Raw genomic sequence first — 20822 nt, 5'->3', positions numbered from 1 at the left:
ACACACATATAACTTTATAGGTATAATAACTTTACATGTATAATTCATTTCAATACTTAAGTAGAATAAAAGTTCCAACCAATTTATTGTATACATATATTTTTTTCTTGAGACGGAGTCACACTCTCTCACCCAGGCTGGAGTACAGTGGCACAATCTCAGCTCACTGCAACCTCCACCTCCCGGTTCAAGCAATCCTCCTGACTCAGCCTCCTGACTAGCTGGAATTATAGGCATCCATCACCACACCTGGCTAATTCTTGTATTTTTAGTAGAGATGAAGTTTCACCGTATTGGTCAGGCTGGTCTCGAACTCCTGATCTGTGATGATTCACCCTCCTCGGCCTCCCAAAGTGCTGAGACTACAGGCATGAACCACTACACCCGGTCTATTGTATTTTTAAAAAATGTTAGTCACAGTCTGAATGTGACTGTGTGGTTTTCAGGGTACTTGAAAATCAAAGGCTAACAGTAAATAAAATTCAGAGTCTGAATTAAATGCCTATTATTGTTTTTAGTCATATCTGAATTATATTTTTAATGTTACAATCTGCTGTCAAATTACTGCATGCACAGAGCCACCCTGTGTGTTTAAGAAGGGCTTCCATTTCTGACATTCTCTTGGGGACAATGAGATTTTCAAAGCTGTGACCTGCACAGTGCTCTGTGTCGGGAAAGCCTGGAGAACCCAGTCACCACCCACCAGAGGGGAAAGAGTATTAGAGAAAGAGAAGGGTAAGTCTACATGTTATTTTTTGTCTTTCATTTTTTTAAACATTTTTCTGATATTATGAACATTTTCAGGAGCTAAAATGTATTAACTTCATATGTAGCTTTTAAATCTTGCCTGTGTAGACATCTCATATTGTTCCAAAAGGAATCACTGGCCAGTTTCTCGTATTTTTGTAAGTTTGAGAAAGTTAGTTTAAAAAGCTAAGGCTCATGTTCACACTCTGTAAAAAGGGGATATATATTCTCTCTAAATTTATTGTGAATAAGACATAACAAATGTAAACAGTGTAGCTCCAGTTAATAGTATATAAAAATATATATATATATAATATATGACTCTTTATCTTGAAGCACAGTTAGTAAATGGATTTTATGCAATGTTCCAAGGATTACTCAAAGCCACAGAATTAACAAAGTTTATTTTCCAGAAATTCCAATTTTAATACAGGATTTTCCGGTGAAAGAGTAATGGAATTTAAATATAACTTTAATGTAAAATAGAGATAAAGCAGAGATAAAACAAATATTTTTAAACAATTTATAACTTAGGGAAATGTTGCAACTACAGTACAAAAAAAAATCTTTATTTTTCCTGGCCCTTTTGAGAGTAAGTTGCTGTTAAGATGTTCCCTTGACCCTAAATATTTTGAATTATATATCCAACAAATAAGGACATTCTTCTACTACAGTGACTCTCAATAATCGGACCTTAGATGATAGAGGGGTCCGTGGGATCAAATCTATTTTCACAATAACACTAACACATCATCTTTTGCACAAGGTTGACATTTGCACAGGTGTGCAAAAACAGTGGTGGGAAATGCCGCTGCCTCTTGAGCACCAATCAAGGTAGTGGCACAAAAATATGTTAATGTGTTAGTTATCATTGTATTCTTCACTGCCATACACTCACGGTAAAGGGGAAAAGACAGTTTCATTTAAGTCTTGAAGCAGTAAAAATAATTTGTTTTATTAAATGCCTTGAATGCATGCCTTTTTAGTATTTAGGATGATAAAATAGAAAGCATATATAAGACACTCCTGCTGCATATCAAAGTATGAAGAGTGTCTCCAGGAAAATCTGTGCAGTTGTTGGAGGTGTGAGCTAAACTAGCCACTTGTTACATAGAACACCATCTTTATTTAAAGAATGACTGTCAGACAAACAATGATTATTTGCCCGTGGGTATTTGACATTTTTTGAAGTTGAATGATGTAAGCTTGTCACTCCAAAGAAAACAACTAAGTTATACCCAGTGATAAAATTCAAGCTTAAAGGAAAATTATAATTTTGAAAAAGTTGTATTCTCTACCATGAACTTGGCAGCTCAGCGGTGATATGGTAACTATGATTTCTTGTACTGCATATTAAAATGTCATCATTTAAAACATCTGCATAACTCTAAACTTAAATTTTCCAAATTATATGCACATGATGTTACAGAGATATTCATGGGCAGAGTACAAGAAGAACCAGTGGATTTTAATGTAGATAAGTACGAACAGTTTATTAATACATTTTCAGATTCATGTTGCAATAAACCTCGAAGATACTGCCCCTCAGCAAGTTTTGGTGTTGTATCAAAAAAAAAAAAAAGAAAATAGCCACAGCTATCTGAAAAGACCTTTAAAATAGTCTTCTTTTTTTCTAACTACATATCTGTGTGAGGCAGAATTTTCTTTATACACATTAACCAAAGTGACATATTACAAAGACTGAATGCAGAAGCAGATATGAGAATCTAGTTGTCTTCTATTTAGCCAGACAAGAGACTTGCAAAAATGTGAATATAAAACAACATCACTCTTTTTTTGGAAAACAGTAATTTTTCCCTAAATGTTCACTATTTTATGTTAACACCTGTTGGGTTTATTAGTTATTTTTAATTACTTAATATTTTAACCAGTTTTAACTTCTAATTTGGTCATTTGGATGGATAAAAGCCATATAAATATAAGCTCTTTGTAATTCAATATTTTTAGTAGTCTAAAGGAGTCCTGACATCAAAAATTCTCAGCAGCATATATACCCAGAAGAAAGGAAATCAGTATATTGAAGAGATATTTACATTCCCATGTTTGTTGCAGAATTGTTAACAATAGCTAAGATTTGTTAGCAACCTAAATGTCCATCAACAGATGAATGGATAAGGAGAATGTGGTACATATACACAATGGAGTACTATTCAGCCATAAAAAGTCATGAGATCCTGTCATTTGCAACAACACAGATGGAACTAGAGGTCATTATGTTAAGTGAAATAAGCCAGGCACAGAAAGACAAACATCACATGTTCTCACTTATTTGTGGGATCTAAAAATCAAAACAATTGAACTCATGGACATAGAGAATAGCAGGATGGTTACCAGAGGCTGGGAAGGGTAGTGGGGGCATGACGGGAGAAGGGGATGGTTAATGAATACAAAAAAAGTAGAAAGAATGAATAAGACTTATGATTTGATAGCACAACAGGGTGACTATGGTCAGCAATAACTTAATTGTACATTTTAAAGTAAAGAGTGTAATCAGATTCTTCATAATGTAAAGGATACATGCTTGAGGAGATGGATATCCCATTCTCCATAGTGTGACTATTAATGTACTACATGCCTATATCAAAATATCTCAGGTACCCCATAAATATATACACCTACTATATACTGGCAAAAATTAAAAATTAAAAAATATTTTAAAAGTCTGAGCAGCCAGCATTATCACATTGTGGCTGTAAAGTTTTTTAACAGGTATAAAGTTACAGTTTTACAAGATGAAGAGTTCTGTTCACAATGTACAGATGAAGAATTCTGTTATACAACAATGTAAATGTACCAAGCACTACTGAACTGCACGCTTAAAAACGGTTAAGATGGTAAATTTTAAGTTATATAGATCTTATTAAAATAAAATTAAAACTGATATTACACATCTAAATATGAAAGGCAAAACTAACTTTTTAAAAGAAATACATAGGACAGAATATCTTGGTAACATTCTGACAGGGAATGTTAAGGTGGAGGTTTGGAGTGGCAAAGAAATATAGGCATGTCCATGTTATACATATTTTGGTTAAGCAGTTTTTTTACCAGTCACTCAAATATGTTGCACAGGAAAATGAATAACTGAGTCTACCTTTCAGGGGTGAAGTCCAGGATAGAGATGTAACTTGAAGCCATCAGTATAGCAATGTTAATTACAAAAAAGAGACTGAATAAACTCTCCAAGAGAGTGGATATGTATAGATGGGGTGAGCAGTTCAATGTCCTATCCCTAGGAACCCCAATAAACAGGAAAATAAGAGAAATTTCAGCCACGGAGGAGCTCCTAAAGACAAGTAGTGATCACAGAGAGGATGCTATTGCAGAAGCCAGATTTTTTTCAAAAGTTGGCTGGAAGAATTAACATATCAATAATATACCCAGAGATACATCATACTAAATGAGGATAATTATTTCCATTAAAACTAGGCACAAAACAAGGCCTACATCTTTGCTATTGCAGAAAAACAAAAAGCTTATTGTACTCCAAAAAGAGACGAAAAGCTTATATATTTGAAATAGTTACTTTTGGTTTATTTTGAGACAGGATGTCACTCTGTCACCCAGGCTGGAGTGCAATGGCACGATCACGGCTCACTGCAGTCTCAACCTCCTGGGCTCAGGTGATCCTCCTACCTCAGCCTCCTGAGTAACTGGGACTACAAGCACCCAACACCATACCTGGATAATTTTTGTAGAGATGAGGTTTTGCTATGTTTCCCAGGCTGGTCTCAAACACCAGGGCTCAAGCAATCCATCCGCCTCTGCCTCCCAAAGTGCTAGGATTACAGTGTGACCTACTGTGCCTGGCCTGAAAGTTAATATTGTTACTAATTTCAGCTGATACAATCAACTTATTTTAAAAAAGAGAATCAACTAACAAATTATTAAACTGATTAAAAATTAAACAAACAATGGATATTACTACTCAAAAAACACTTAAAGCAGTCATATGTGCTAATTTGGATTCATTGATCAAATTCAAAAAAAATAAGAATAAAAGAATCCCATTAGCAATTGTTTCCGAACTTACATGAAACCTGTAGAGGACCTCATATTGGCAGTTGGTCGGCCCTGTTCATTGTGTTCTAGAATTTTTGGGGATACCTGATTACTAAGTTCTGAAGAGAACAGTCCATGTGCTTTCTTTCAATATATTAGTTGCCCTGTCTGTTTGTGTAAGATTTGGGGCAACTCAAACTGCACCACCACTGTGACCTTATCCTAATATGAAACAACTTTTCTATAATACACATGCAGAATAAAGCAAGTGTATAAGGAAAATTTAAAGTTATACACACTTTGTTCAAAGTATTCTTGGCAGAGACCACATGTGTAATTATTCATATTACATGAAACATATATTAGCATAATGAACTCATAGGTGGAAATATTTGATTCGATTTATCAAAATTAAGCCATAAATATTACAGCAGTTTTCTCTGTAGTTATCTAGGTTACACTGTATATGCTAGAAGCAAAGGATGGAAAGACTACATTACTTAAATGCCTTTGTTAGGATTATTCGGGTGTCAGCAGGTGTAGCAGCCATCGCTGATCACACCCATCTGACACCTACGTATGCCCCACTTCATCCCATTCTTTGACTAGGGCACCCCTGGAATTGACTTTCAGTTTGCCTTTTTTCTATATTTTGTCACAGCTATTAAGGAGAACAAAACCTGCTAACTCCCCTAACCACATTAACTTTGAGCCCACTCTTTTTTGGCATTGAAGAACTCAAGATAAAAAGAAAACCAGCAAAACTGCTAAGACTTAAAAGATGCTATATTTTTAAGCCTGTACAAATATTAAGTTTTGACTCCCAAAGAAACCTTCCACCACAAGTCCCCACTTATAGCCCCAAATCACAGAAGACATGCTTGATTCCAGTGTGTTTCTCACACTCAATGTCCAAACCATTTGTATGTTTTAATATCCTGCAAAATATATCCTCAATTGTACCACTTCTCTTGACCCTTGACCCTAACCTTTTAATTCAAAAACAGTTTTCACCAACTTTCTGACTTGTCAGCCTGTTTACTGCTATGCCTCCAGGAAATTAGTAAGATTCTTTAAGGCAGAGATACTGTTTCTTCATTTTCATGGCTGCATAAATCCTTACCAAAAATAAGACAGATTATTATCTGTCTTATCTCCCTTTAATACACTGTATACTCCTGAAATCATGATGATTGAAATTAGTGAATACTTACACTAAACGTTAATTTTAAAAACTTAAGATTTTCTAAAGCATCAGACATTTAATGTCAAAAATTAAGGTCTAAAACCAAAACCATCTGGATCAAAACCTCATGCTGACATATAGAGATTTTGGTCAATTGAATTCACCATTGAGACTTTTTAGGTTGAGTTCATGAGTACCTGCCTCATTACTGCAGTGACTGTTAAATAAATACATGCATCCTAGTGCACTGGGGGCAACAGATGGCTATTTTTAAATTTTGATTCAGGGGTACATGCGCAGCTTTGTTATGTAAATTGTGCATCATAGGGCTTGGTGTACAGATCTTTGCCACCCTCCATGCAGTGAGAATCCTCATCTGGGATTTATAGCTGGATCTCCCTGCTCGACATTTTGCCAGTCAATTCAGGAGCCTCAAAAGGAAGAGCAAGTGATCTTGTTCACTAAGAAAATCGCCAGCAAATCACTGATGGTGAGAAGCGTGGTGTGATCATGTAGTTGTGGCCCTATATGGTTACAACACTTTCAAAATTAGGCCAAAGAACAATTGGAATCTTATTTTCTTCTAGACTGGCTTTATCAAGGTAATAGGAAAGAAATGTACAATGCCAAAATAAGTTTACAATGTTTCCTTATGAGACATTACCAGGAAACAGAAAAGAAAAAAGCAGTATAGAAAGTCAAAGATGAAGGACTGATAGAAAAATCCTCCTTATAAAAGGGGAGGAAGATTTCAATATATTTCACTAAGACATATTTACTAAGCATAAGGGATAAAATTAAAGTGAGCAACTAAATCATAAAAATGCTGAATGTTCATTCAGAAAAGTACATACCAGATATGGGCAAGCTTTATTACATATGAACTTGATTTCACAGAGTTAGAATGGCCATTTCACTTAAAATTTACTGACTAGAAAGTGTAAATATCATGGTATAGATATGTTATCCAAAACTCCAATAGGCAGTGAAACTGGTAACAGATACTGCTACTCATCTTTGGACAGATACAGCAACAGTATTGATGAAACTGGTTCTCAGACAAACATGTACCACTTGCTCCCATACTTCAGGGAGGAGAGGGTGTTATAACACAGGCATTATTGATGCAGTGACTCATGGGTAGTTGCTCCTGTAGCATGTGGGGTGGGGGGTGGGGGGAAGCAGTTAAGAGCTGCTTAAATATAACTCTTACCTTAAAAAAAAAAAAATGTTCAGATAAACTCATGCATACTCAGAAGTAATGTGAAAAAAGGCCGGATGTGGTTGCTCACACCTGTAATCCCAGCACTTTGGGAGGCCAAGGCAGGTGGATCACAAAGTCAGGAGTTCAAGACCAGCCTGGCCAATATGGTGAAACCCCATCTCTACTAAAAAAAAAAAAAAAAAACTATGCCAGGCATGGTGGCAAGCAACTGTAGTCCCGGCTACTCAGGAGGCTGAGGCAGGAGAATCACTTGAACCAGGGAGGCAGAATTTGCAGTGAGCCAAAATCATGCCACTGCACTCCAGCCTGGCAATGAAGCAAGACTTAGTCTTAAAAAAAAAAAAAAATCAAATTTCTACCCTAAAATGTAATCATTGGCATTATCCAACTATATCAAATACAATCATTAGATATTATGCATTAGAAGTGATTAGCATCTACATACTGACTAGATCACTGCCTTTCTGAGACTATCAAGTAATTATGCCATACATTTCAACTTTAAGTGGTTTTCAGGTCTCCAGAACAAAGCATATTTCTTTATGAAATGTCAACTTCAAGGCTATTGTCAATATGCACAAGTTTTCTGGCATTCTTTTAAAATAAGCTCAGTAGAAAAACCCTTTCTAAGAAAGGTGTTTTCTACAGGTATTAATTTCAGGAAAACTGCTAATTAGGTGTAGCAAATTCCTCTAAATTTAAGCCTAGTTTAACTATCTGCCTACTTATATGTATATAGACATGTTTTTCTGCAGATATTAGTATAAAATAAGAGATCTGGTATGAGGCTTCCATGACAACTATTTTATTTTGTCACAAATGATATTTAAAATGAGCAATTCAGTATCTGAGAGGATAGGTAAGGACCAGTATGGACTCTATTCATGTTGATGTGCAACAAGAAAATTGTAACTTTATCTAAGTACAGACCAGGATACCTAAGTCTACAGGGTTAACCTTGAAACTGCAGCGATTTCATCATGCAGCATTCAAATAGGAATTCACATTATTTCCTTCATTGAAGTTATATTTAACAAACTATAGTTAACTATAAAATAAACAGCTCTATATTCTCACCTTATTAACACCCTTAAAATCAGGTTCCCATGTTTTACTTTGTGTGGGAGCTGGTGGCTCTTGTTCTTTTGTTTTTTGAGGGATATTTTTCAAGGTGTTGGCATCCAACCCATTTATTCCAAATTGTATCACAGATGGGAATTTAAGCCTAAACATAGAGCAAACAAAAGAAAAGCACAAGATTAATAGCTATACAGATCTTTCTGTGGGAAAAACATGTATTAGATACATGTTAGTTATAAGTGATAACCCAAAATAACTGACTTGCTGGGGAAAGGCAAATTAGCTCAGTCAATCTAAATAAAGAATTTGTAACAGAATCTTGAATAGGATGTTACTTATTGATCCAGAATTGATCCTAGACTTGACTTTGAGGCTCCGGGGTCAATAAAAATTTTGAAAAGCAAAATGATTGTTAGATGGGACAAACATTCTATCTATGGCTAAATGGACTATGACTCAACCAAGCCAGCCACACACATCCCAAGATTATAAATTGAAAGCAGAGATCTGTATGTATGCAAAAAGATCCTACCACCAAAATCTTAGGCAGGAAATACAGACATAGAGACACCCCATTTCAAGGTTAAAAAGCATCTAGATTCCACCACCTTTAATTACCACCTCAACCCCTCCCCATCCTGTCTTAGGAGTTGCAGTGTTTATTCCCACTGCTGGTCTTTCCTTCCTTGCATGTAAGAAAAACAAATGTGGTTCGCTCGTCTCCCAAAGCCAGCATGTAGTCAGTACCAGAATGATCCAGATTCAGAGTGCATGTGTAAAGGGAGGCTAAAATCTCATTCAAATTTTCAGTATTTCTTGTTGAATTGAGAAAGGCTAATATGTCTTAGCATATTTGATCTGGGAGAAAAACAGACTGCAGATAGATAAGGCATAATAGCCTTTACTTCTATCATCTGCTATTGAAACAATTTTTTGAGAGCTTAGTGGATGCCTAGATAGATAGTAGTTGGGACTGAACTATATTGCCAAGATCAGCCTTAAGATAGCCAGCACCAAGTAACAAAATCAAGGATCAAATCTGATGTTCATGATAGACCCATTCAGAAAGTCATTAAGCGAGGAAGACCAGCATTTGGACTCACCATGGAGAAGGCATCTATGCTCAGTGTTGGCTGAAAGACCCCTACAACCATTTCAGTAAACAGACATTTTCTCTTTTCATGTATTAATACCATTACCCTATCCCAACAAACCCAGGAAAGGTAGGGGAAGAGAACAGATTTTAAAACCACAAAAGGAACACATTTAAGAATCTACTCCAATACCTCAAACCCCAGCATCATTGGAACTGGAAAGAAGAGAGGGAAGAAACATAAGTATTACTAGCATTAAGTTGTACTCCACTAGGAGTTCAACTTAATGCTAGAAATTCTAGCATTGAGTTTTACTCCACTAGGGCTTCACAAGTCTAATAACCAGAAAATGATCTTCAAGATGCTGTCAAGCATTGAGGAAAATTTTACATTGCATAAAAGCAGTGACTACACACTGGGTGCAGTAGCTCATGCCTGTAATCCCAGCACTTTGGGATGCCAAAATGGGCAGATCACCTGAGGTCAGGATTTCAAGACCAGCCTGGCCAACATGGTGAAACCTCATCTCTAAACCTATGAAAATTAGTCAGGTGTGGTGGTGCACACCTGTAATCCCAGCTACTCTGGAGGCTGAGGCAGGAGAATCACTTGAACCCAGGAGACAGAGGTTGCAGTGAGCTGAGATAGTGCTACTGCACTCCAGCCTGGGTGACAGAGGGAGATTCTGTCAAAACAAAAGGTAGGGAGACTCCTTAAAAAAAAAAGAGCAGTGACTACAAAACTACTTTTTGCAAGGTTAGACTATCCAATAATTAATTAAAAGGTGAATATACCAATATCACCTTTTAAAAAAGCAACTACATTTCATGAATCAGAAGTAGGAATTTGACATGTAACTTACAACCACATTAACATGCTCATTTCCCTGACTCCATTGCTGTAAGTACCACATCTTTCCATGAGCCAAAAGGAGACTGATGGCTTTTTTTTTTTTTTTTTTTTTTGAGACAGAGTCTCACTCTGTCACCCAGGCACTCGGCAGGGGTGCTATCTTGGCTCACTGCAACCTCCACCTCCCACATTCAAGTGATTTTCCTGCCTCAGCCTCCCAGGTAACTGGGATTACAGACATGCACCACCATGCCTGGCTAATTTTTGTATTTTTAGTAGAAACAGGGTTTCACTGCATTAGTTAGGCTGGTCTCAAACTCCTGGCCTCAAGTGATCTACTGCCTTGGCCTCCCAAAGTGCTGGGATCTCTTTTTTTTTTAATCACATAGCCGTTACTGGCTCAGAGGCTAACAAGTTTACAAAGGCTCTTTGAAAAACTTGTTGGCCTTGCCCAAGTCAGGTCCTAACCCCTGGATCAATTAAGTGGAAGAGGATATGTTTTGGTACCAGTACCATGCTGATTTCATTACTGTAGCCTTGTGGTATAGTTTGAAGTCAGGTAGTGTGATGCTTCCAGCTTTGTTCTTTCTCTTTAGAATTGTATTGGCAATGTGGGCTCTCTTTTGGTTCCATATGAAGTTTAAGGTGGTTTTTTCCATTTCTGTGAAGAGGGTCATAGGTAGCTTGATGGGGATAGCATTGAATCTATAAATTACTTTGGGCAGTAGGGCCATTTTCACATTATTTATTCTTCCTAACCATAAGCGTGGAATGTTTTTCTGTTTGTGTCCTCTCTTATTTCCTTGAGCAGTGGTTTGTAGTTCTCCTTGAAGAGGTCCTTTACATCCTTTGTTAGTTGTATTCCTAGGTATTTTGCTCTCTTTGTAGCAATTGTGAATGGCAGGTTGTTCTTGATTTGGCTCTCTGTTAGTCTGTTATTGGTGTATAGGAATGCTTATGATTTCTGCACATTGATTTTGTATCCTGAGACTTTGCTGAAGTTGCCTATCAGTTTCAGGAGATATTGGGCTGAGATGAGAGGGTCTTCTAAATATATAATCATGTCATTTGCCAATAGAGACAATTTTACTTCCTCCTTTCCTAATTGAATGCCCTTTATTTCTTTTCCTCGCCTAATTGCTTTGGCTAGAACTTTCAATACTATATTGAATAGGAGTGGTGAGAGAGGGCATCCTTGTCTAGTGCCAGATTTCAAAGGGAATGCTTCCAGGTTTTGCCCATTCAGTATGATGCTGGCTGTGGGTTTGTCATAAATAGCTTTTATTGAGATATGTTCCTTCAATACCTAGTTTTTTGAGAGTGTTTAGCATAAAGGGCTGTTTAATTTTATTGAAGGCCTTCTCTGCATCTATTGAGATAATCATGTGGTTTTTGTCTTTGGTTCTGTTTATGTGGTGAATTACCTTTATAGACTTGCATATGTTGAACCAGCCTTACATCCCTGGGATGAATCCTACTTGATCATGGTGGATAAGCTTTTTGATGTGCTGTTGCAATCAGCTTGCCAGTATTTTATTGAAGATTTTTGCATCTATGTACATCATGGATATTAGCCTGAAGTTTTCTTTTTTTGTTGAGTCTCTGCTGGGTTTTGTTATCAGGATGATGTTGGTCTCATAAAATGATTTGGGAAGTATTCCTTCTTTTTGGATTGTTTGGAATAGTTTCAGAAGGAGTGGTACTGGCTCCTCTTTGTATATCTGGTAGAATTCGGCTGTGAACTCATCTGGACCTGGGCTTTTTTTGGTTGATAGGCTATTAATTGCTGCTTCACTTCAGCCTTTGTTATTGATCTATTCAGGGTTTCAACTTCTTCCTGGTTTAGGCTTGGGAGGGTGCCAGAGTCCAGGGATTTATCCATTTCTTCCAGGTTTACTGGTTTATGTGCATTGAGGTATTTGTACTAATCTCTGATGGTAGTTTGTATTTCTGTGGAATCGGTGGTAATGTTCCCTTTATCGTTTTTTATTGCATCTATTTGATTCTTCTCTTTTATTAATCTGGCTAGCAGTCTATTTTGTTGATCTTTTCAAAACCAGCTCCTGGATTTATTGATTTTTTGAAGAGTTTTTTTGTGTGTCTCCTTCAGTTCTGCTCTGATCTTAGCTATTTCTTGTCTTCTGCTAGCTTTTGAGTTTTTTTGATCTTGCTCTTCTAGCTCTTTCCATTTTGATGACAGGGTGTCAATTTTAGATCTTTCCTTGCTTCTCATGCCTCCCTCCCTGTGTCCATGTTTTCTCATTGTTCAACACTCCCCTATGAGTGAGAACATATGGTGTTTGATTTTCTGTTCTTGTGTCAGTTTCCTGAGAATTATGGTTTCTGGATTCATCCATGTCCCTTCAAAGGACACAAACATGAACTCATCGTTTTTTATGGATACATAGTATTCCATGATGGCTGCATGACATTTATGTTTCTTCTTCTGTTATCTTTGTCCCAGAAGGATACCCACCAGATGTCAGCCTCGGCTCTCCTTTATGAGGTGTCTCTTTGGATATACCAGAGTCAGGGAGCTGTTGAGGAGACAGTCTGTCCTTTATAGGAGCTCAAGTCCTGAGCTATGAGCTCCATTGTTCTGTTCAGGGCTGCTGGGCAGGTACATTTAAGTCTGCTGCGGCAGAACTCGTAACCACGTTTTTTCCCCAGGTGCTCTGTCCTGGGAAAGTGGGTCTTTATTTGTAAGTTGCTGACAGGCTGCTGCCTTTTTTCAGAGATGCCCTGCCCAGTAAGGAGGTAGCTTAGTCACAGTCTGCCAGCAGAGGCATTACTGAGCTGCTGTGGGCTCTGCCCAACTGCTGTGTGAACTTCCTTGTGGTTTTGTTTACAGAGGTATAGTTAGAACAGCCTCTGTAATGGTGGACTGCCTCAGTAGTGGTGGACTGCCTCAGTAATGGCAGACGCCCTTCCCCCTGCAGAGCTGGACCGTCCCAGGTCCAGCTTCGCTTGCTGTGAAACTCTCAATCCAGAGCATTTCAGAATGCTGGTCTTTGTGGGGGTGGGACCCACTGAGCCAGATCACCTGGCTCCCTGTTTTAGCACCCTTTTTTTCAGTTGAATGGGTGGCTCTGTCTCCCAGGCATTTCAGATGTCAGTTGAAACAGCTGCCCAGATGTGTGTGAGTTTTTATGCAGAGACCTGCTGTGCTGGCTGAAACAACCATGCTGGAAACTCGTGGTGCTTTTCAGCCTGGGAATCTCCTGGTCTGTGGGCAGTAATAACTCATTTGGAAATGTAGTGATCACTCACCCTGTGTTGTTCTTGCTGGGAAGTGCACTCCAGAGCTGTTCCTATTTGGCCATTTTGGATCCCCTGTATGACCTTTTTAAAGTCCCTCATCTGAAATGTCCCTATTAAATAGAGAAGCACCTGGTCCCTAAGAATTGATCACTGCAAGAGATAGGAAGATGCTGGAAAATTTTTATTAGGAAGGAACTTTTGATACTATATAGCCCTGAAAAAAAATTCAGAATATGTATTAAAGAAAGGCATCATGGCATTTACCATTTTCTTGATCCCACAAGAAGTGACAGGATAAGAAAACTCATAGTTAAATGACAACAGTCTTGTTACAAGACATTTATCTCCCAGGTGTATGCTGCCAATTCTAATTTCCACATTGTTATCAAAAGGCCTTATTTTCATTCTAACAACCAATCGTCAGAACATGTTGCAGTTATTGCTAAAAACAGAAAAAATCCAAAAAGTAGCATGACAGCATACTTCATTTCAAGACATAACACACTATTGGTGCTGACAGACAAATATAACACACACCACGTGTGTAGCATTCAGTCTTCTATTAGCCATGTTAAAAAATAAGCAGGTATAGATCAGATGCAGTGGCTCATGCTCGTACTCCCAGCATTTTGGGAGGCTGAGGTGGGTAGATCACCTGAAGTCAGGAGTTGAAGATCAGCCTGGCCAACATGGTGAAACCTCACCTCTACTAAAAATGCAAAAATTAGCCAGGCGTGGTGGTGTGCCTCTGTAATTCCAGCTACTTGGGAGGCTGAGGTGGGAGAATTGCTTGAACCCAGGAGGCACAGGCTACAGTGAGCCAAGATCATGCCACTGCGCTCCAGCCTGGGCAACACAGCAAGACCCCATCTCAAAAAAAAATTAAGATTTTAAATTTTAAAAGCAGTTATCATTTAAAATATATTTCATCTAAGCTAATATATCCCAAATATGACCATTAACATTAACAAAACAAAAATTGAGATTACACTTCTTTCTCATACTAATTTTCTGGAACTGGTATGTGGGGTTTTTGGGGGGTTTTGTTTGTTTTGAGATGGAGTCTCACTCTGTTGCCAGGCTAGAGTGCCATGGCATGATCTTGGCTCATTGTAAACTCCACCTCCCAGTTCAAGTTATTCTCCTGCCTCAGCCTTCTGAGTAGCTGGGATTGCAGGCATGTGCCACTGCACCCAGCTAATTTTTGTATTTTCAGTAGAGTCAGGGTTTCACCATGTTGGCCAGGATGGTCTCAATCTCTTGACCTGGGATCTGCCCCCGTCAGCCTCCCATAGTGCTAGGAATACAGGGGTCAGCCAGCGCATCCAGCCGTGTGTTTTGTATTTGCAGCACAATTCAAATTGGCCACACTTCATGTGCTCAGAGCCACTTGAGGGCAGAGCCTCCTGTGCTTCTCTGTACTTTACTCAGCTGCAAAAATCCATAGAGAGGTTAGTTGGTTATTTAATTTCTTTGCAACCATTTATTCATATTTAGAGTGAATGTTGTCATTATTACCTACCTTTTAGGGTGCTATGATGATTTAATGAAATAAGGCATATAAAGATCTTTGAATACTGCCTAGAACTTTGTTGCTCAATTAATGTTTATTAAGGCAAAAACAATGTAATGATCTTTATGTAAGATACTACCGCCACAAATTCCTTTCATATAGATCTCCATCAAGCCAGCCTCAGTATCAACTAGTTAAACTAAACCTGGATAAGAATTTTAATACTATATAAAAAGTTAAGTTACACAGAGTCCAATCTTCTCATATTAACCTGAAGAAACTGTGGCTATACCCTAGGAACATTTTTACAATACCAGGCACACAGGAACATTTCATATTTTGCCATTATCTCTCCCCACTCCCAGGAAAAAAAAAATCACATCTTCATCTCTTTATCCCCAGCTACATATGGCATGTATCTGGTCTTCAATATGGATTTTAATTAAGTAAGCGACTAATCCAACCACATGAATAAGACATTGACCCAGGTTTTAATCTCTGGACAGCTGGCAGTGCCCAGTGATCTACAGCACTCTGACACATGCCTATTGGGACAGCTAGAAGAACAAAGACACAAGTGCAACATGGAACTCAGCATTTAGAATTTTGAGAAAGTATTTTCCAAGAGAGATTAAGAGTATAAGTTAGTCATATGAGGAAGTTAATAGATATCGATAGTAAATACGGTGATGATAGCCGCAGAAGTGAAGTTTAGGATGAGGATGAAAAAAATCTGCAATCCACTTGCCTCATAGCAAGCAGGACTATGGTACAATGTCCATGGTCCATATCGAAATAGGAATTGTCATTCCTATCAATGCCCTTCTTTTATTCAGACTAAGAAAGGAGCCATAGCCTATGTATTTTGTATTTGTATCCCAAGAATGGATATATTTATCCTAAAAAGTAAAGCTTTCAGGGCCAGGCTGTCATTTCAGAGTCAGGGTTAATATGTTAGACCACAAGCCTGTTCCCAGGGGGATTCCCACATTTACTGTCACAAAAATAAAAAGTTCTGCTGTTTATGTACCAATTCCTAGGTCAAATGTCACTACATACTTTTTTTTTTTTTTTTTTTGAGACAGAATCTCAATTTGTTGCCCAGGCTGGAGTGCAGTGGCATGATCTCGGCTCACTGCAAACTCCACCCTCTGGGTTCAAGTGATTCTCCTGCCTCAGCCTTCCAAGTAGCTGGGATTATAGGCACATGCCACCGCATCCAGATAATTTTTGTATTTTTAGTAGAGACAAAGTTTCACCAGCTAGGCCAGGCTAGTCAGGCTGGTCTCAAACTCCTGACCTCAGGTGATCCACCTGCCTCAGCCTCCCAAAGTGCTGGGATTACAGGTGTGAGCCATGGCACCTGGGCTACATTCTTGTTATTGAGTCCAACAAAGAAAGCCTGAGATAGGACAGATAATCTCTTCATTTTCCAGATAAGAAATGAAATGCTCAAACCATTAAATTACTTGAAGAATCTTAAGTCTGGTACATAATGTGGCTGACCCTTAGTGATCTAAGCCATCAGTAGTCCACTTAGTCACTGCTGCAGTCTAAACAGTGTCTTCTTTATCCACTGAAAGATCTATGTCTTAGGAGATGTAGGAGTGAAAAGTGGAGAATTAGAATAACAATGAGTGCCTGACTCATGTTTCAGTTATTCTCTATTCACAGACAATTCACTATGCTATATTAATAATGCTGGCCAGTGAGTAATTCGTCTAAAGCCTCAATAATCAAAGACTTGTTTATAAATGGTAATATCAACATCACCTGACCAGTCATTAGAAATACTGAATGTTAGGCGGGGCGCAGTGGCTTACGCCTGTAATCCCAGCACTTTGGGAGGCCAAGGCAGGTGGATCATGAGGTCAGGAGTTCGACACCATCCTGGCTAACATGGTGAAACCCTGTCTCTACTAAAAATACAAAAAATTAGCCAGGTATGGTGACAAGCCCCTGTAGTTCCAGCTACTCAGGAGGCTGAGGCAGGAGACTCGCTTGAACCTGGGAGGGGCACAGGTTGCAGTGAGCTAAGATCATGCCATGGTACTCCAGCCTGGACAACAGAGCAAGACTCCATCTCAAAAAAAAAAAAAAGAAAGAAAGAAATACTGAATTCCAGATCTCATCTCTAACCCATTGACTCACTTTGCATTTTAATAAGATGACTTATATATATACAAAGTTTGAGATCTGGTGTAAGAGGTACCAACATTCAGAACTACAAGGTGACCACTGAATATAACAAAAGCAGATAAAAACATGTGAAGAGAAGGATGAGAGGCCAGATTTTTTTCACATAGCCATTCATTCCATTTTTACGTAACTAATGATTTCCAGTTCAAGAATGGAAGACCTTGTGTGTGCCAAGCATTATGGCTAGACCACAGTTACAAAACCATCAAAAAATAGATTGATGGTACTCTTAGAGCAGGAGCCACGTTTTGTTTTGTTTTTAAAAATGGAAACTCCCTCTGTCACCCATGCTGGAATGCAGTGGTGGGATCCTGGCTCACTGTAACCTCCACCTCCTGGGTTCAAGTGATTCTTCTGCCTCAGCCTCTGGAGTAGCTGAAACTACAGGCATGCACCACCACACCTGGCTAATTTTTGTGCTTTTAGTAGAGATGAGGTTTTACCACATTGCCAGTCTGATCTTGAACTCCTGAGCTCAAGCAATCTGCCCAACCAGGCCTCCCAAAGTGCTGGGATTAGAGGCACTAGGTCAGGCGTCCCCAAACTTTTTACACAGGGGGCCAGTTCACTGTCCCTCAGACCATTGGAGGGCTGCCACATACTGTGCTCCTCTCACTGACCACCAATGAAAGAGGTGCCCCTTCCTGAAGTGCGGCGGGGGGGCCGGTTAAATGGCCTCAGGGGGCCGCATGCGGCCCGCGGGCCGTAGTTTGGGGACGCCTGCACTAGGTTTTCTGTTGTTTTGAGATGGAGTCTTACTCTATTCTATAGGCTGGAGTGTAATGGTACTATCTCAGCTCACCGCCACCTCCACCTCCCAGGTTCAAGTGATTCTCCTGCCTCAGCCTTCCAAGTATTTGGGATTAGAGGCATCCACCACTGTGCCCGGTTAATTTTTGTATTTTAGTGGAGACAGGGTTTCACCATGTTGGTCAGGCTGGTCTCAACCTCCTCACCTCAGGTGATCTGCCTGCCTCAGCCTCCCAAAGTGTTGGAATTATAGGCAATGAACCATCACGTCTGGCCTATAAGAGCTAGGTTTTTAACTCATTTTACTCCCTGGGTTTCCCTAGACTCATTAATGTGACTAAAGTACACTATGTCTCAATTCCACCCTTAACTACATATTCTAATTTTGGTCTCATGGAATGGCAATAAAGGAAGTTAGACCCACATAGAAATAAAAAGATGTTAAGGCACTGAAATCCAAAGAAAAATCAAACAGGTGTAACAGAGAAGCCAAGTCTAATTATGAGACAAGTAATCACAGATTTGAGATTTGATATTGGGTAGCCCCCCACAAATCTTACTCACTGAGACCCCTGCAAGGAGGTGGTCATTAGCTTCGGTTATTAGAAATCAGGATTATGTGAAACACAGCAGTGGTTTCAGCTGGTTTCAGGTCTGGCACTAGTTCTGCTTAGAAAAGTGTCTCATAGGGCTGGGCGCGGTGGCTCAAGCCTGTAATCCCAGCACTTTGGAAGGCTGAGGTGGGTGGATCACAAGGTCAAGAGATCGAGACCATCCTGGTCAACATGGTGAAACCCCGTCTCTACTAAAAATACAAAACATTAGCTGGGCATGGTGTCACGTGCCTGTAATCCCCGCTACTCAGGAGGTTGAGGCAAGAGAATTGCCTGAACCCAAGAGGCGGAGGTTGCAGTGAGCCAAGATCGTGCCATTGCAATCCAGCCTGGGTAACAAGTGAAACTCCGTCTCAAAAAAAGAAAGAAAGAAAGAAAAGTGTCTCATAAATACATGCCTTAAAGTGCTTCTAAGCTGAAGTAAAACACAAAGCTAAGTTTCTCAACTCAGCCCTATTGATCTATAATCTATAATCATTATATTGATCTATAATCAAGGAGATTTTGTAGTTGTTGGCTATATGTTGCAGACCGTGTAGTGGCATTCTTGACACCATCCACTAGATACCACCATCCACTAGAAACCCTCTTATGACAGCAAAAATCCCTCTAAACATTGCCAAATGTTCCCTGGAGAGCAAAACCACCCACTGAGAACCAGTATTCTAATGCAAAGGTGGAAGAGAAGCAACACCTGGTTACAGATATGGGAGAAAGTTGATAGGCTGCTTTCTTTGCCAAACCTCTCACACTGACATTAGACACAGCTGACATCACTCTGCACCCTGAACCAAACAGCCATCTCCTCATTACCTCACCATCATTCCAGCACTAAGATTTTAGTGTTTTCATTTCACTGGCTCTCTCATCACCGTATTTTAAGGTGTGATACATTCCTAGTAACTTTTTCCTGGTGACCAAACTTAAGTAGAAAGACTTCAAGTAACTTGCCCAAGTTCATGCAGCTAACAAGTACAAAGTTGGGGTTCAACTGTTTCCCAAACCTCAGTATGTAGAGGAAGGAATTAGAAGTCATCCGAATTTGGCTGCTCATTATCTATATAATTTTCATTCTATCTATCCAGCACCATGGATAGGCCAAGAGAGTCAGGAATCCTCCCTGGAAACCCACAGATCTCTAAGGCAGCCCTTCCTTTCCCTAGTTCTCCCAAATTACAGGAGCCCCAGTTATATCAGAAACATGGTCTCATCATTATTCTAATGATGAGATAATGGCAGAAGATAAAAACTGGAGAACCCTCAAATTGGTTTATAGAAAAAGAAAATACTTTGACAGTTTATGTGACTAGAAACACAGTAACTTTTTCTTAACTGAGTAATTAGAAATGAGCAGCCCTACCTGTTGGTTTATAATCAGGGAGAATTAAAAAAAAAAAAAAAAAGTCAGCTTTTTACACAGCAGTGTTTTAGAAAGTCATTCTTACCACTTTAAATCACCATCCTCTGATGATTCTTTTTACACAGCAGTGTTTTAGAAAGATTCTTATCACTTTAAATCACCATCCTCTGAAGATTCTTATTCATACCTGGGTTGAGTCCAGAAGAATTCCAAAAGAAAAGAGGAAAGACCTGCCTAAGAGCACAGAGATCTTCATTGCTCAAGACTCCAAGACACAACCCAGGAAACAGGAAATGGCAAGGAGCTGGGTTCCTTGAGTGCCTATAAACCTTTGGCCACATCCAGCTGTCTCCAATTACCCTCTGCTTGGGTAGCCCAGGGAAACCCCTTAGCATCCTCTCAATGCATGATCCATCAGCTGGCAGTAGCTGCATCACTTTACCTGGGCCATAGGCAACCTGGGAGGTTGTTAGATATAAAATCTCAGGTTTCACTCTAGACCTACAGTATCAATCACAAACTGCATTTCAACAAGATTACCAAGCTGTCCACATGCATAGTAAAATTGAGAGGCATTTCTCTTAGCATAGCCTGGGTCACCTGACTACTGACTTTTTAAAAATTATTTTAAAATTAGAAATCATGATATAAATAAAGTTACTAATTCTATTATACATCTCTAGGTATGTGGATGTTTCTTGGTGAAGTCCTACATGCCTGCATGATACTTAGTAAATTACAAGGAACAAGATCTCTAGGATTTAACAAGCATCAGGTGACTGATACAGGTGACACACTTGTGATTTCATCTCACCATCATTCGCTCATTGTGGATCAATTTTAAATTTCCCGAACTACAAATGAGGTTGAGCACCTTCTCTAACATTTACTGGCCATTTAGATACCCTCTCTTGTGAA

The sequence above is a fragment of the Saimiri boliviensis genome, chromosome 6 (assembly GCF_048565385.1).
Source record: "Saimiri boliviensis isolate mSaiBol1 chromosome 6, mSaiBol1.pri, whole genome shotgun sequence".
Classification (NCBI taxonomy): Eukaryota; Metazoa; Chordata; class Mammalia; order Primates; family Cebidae; genus Saimiri; species Saimiri boliviensis.
Note: the sequence above shows the minus strand (reverse complement) of the source record.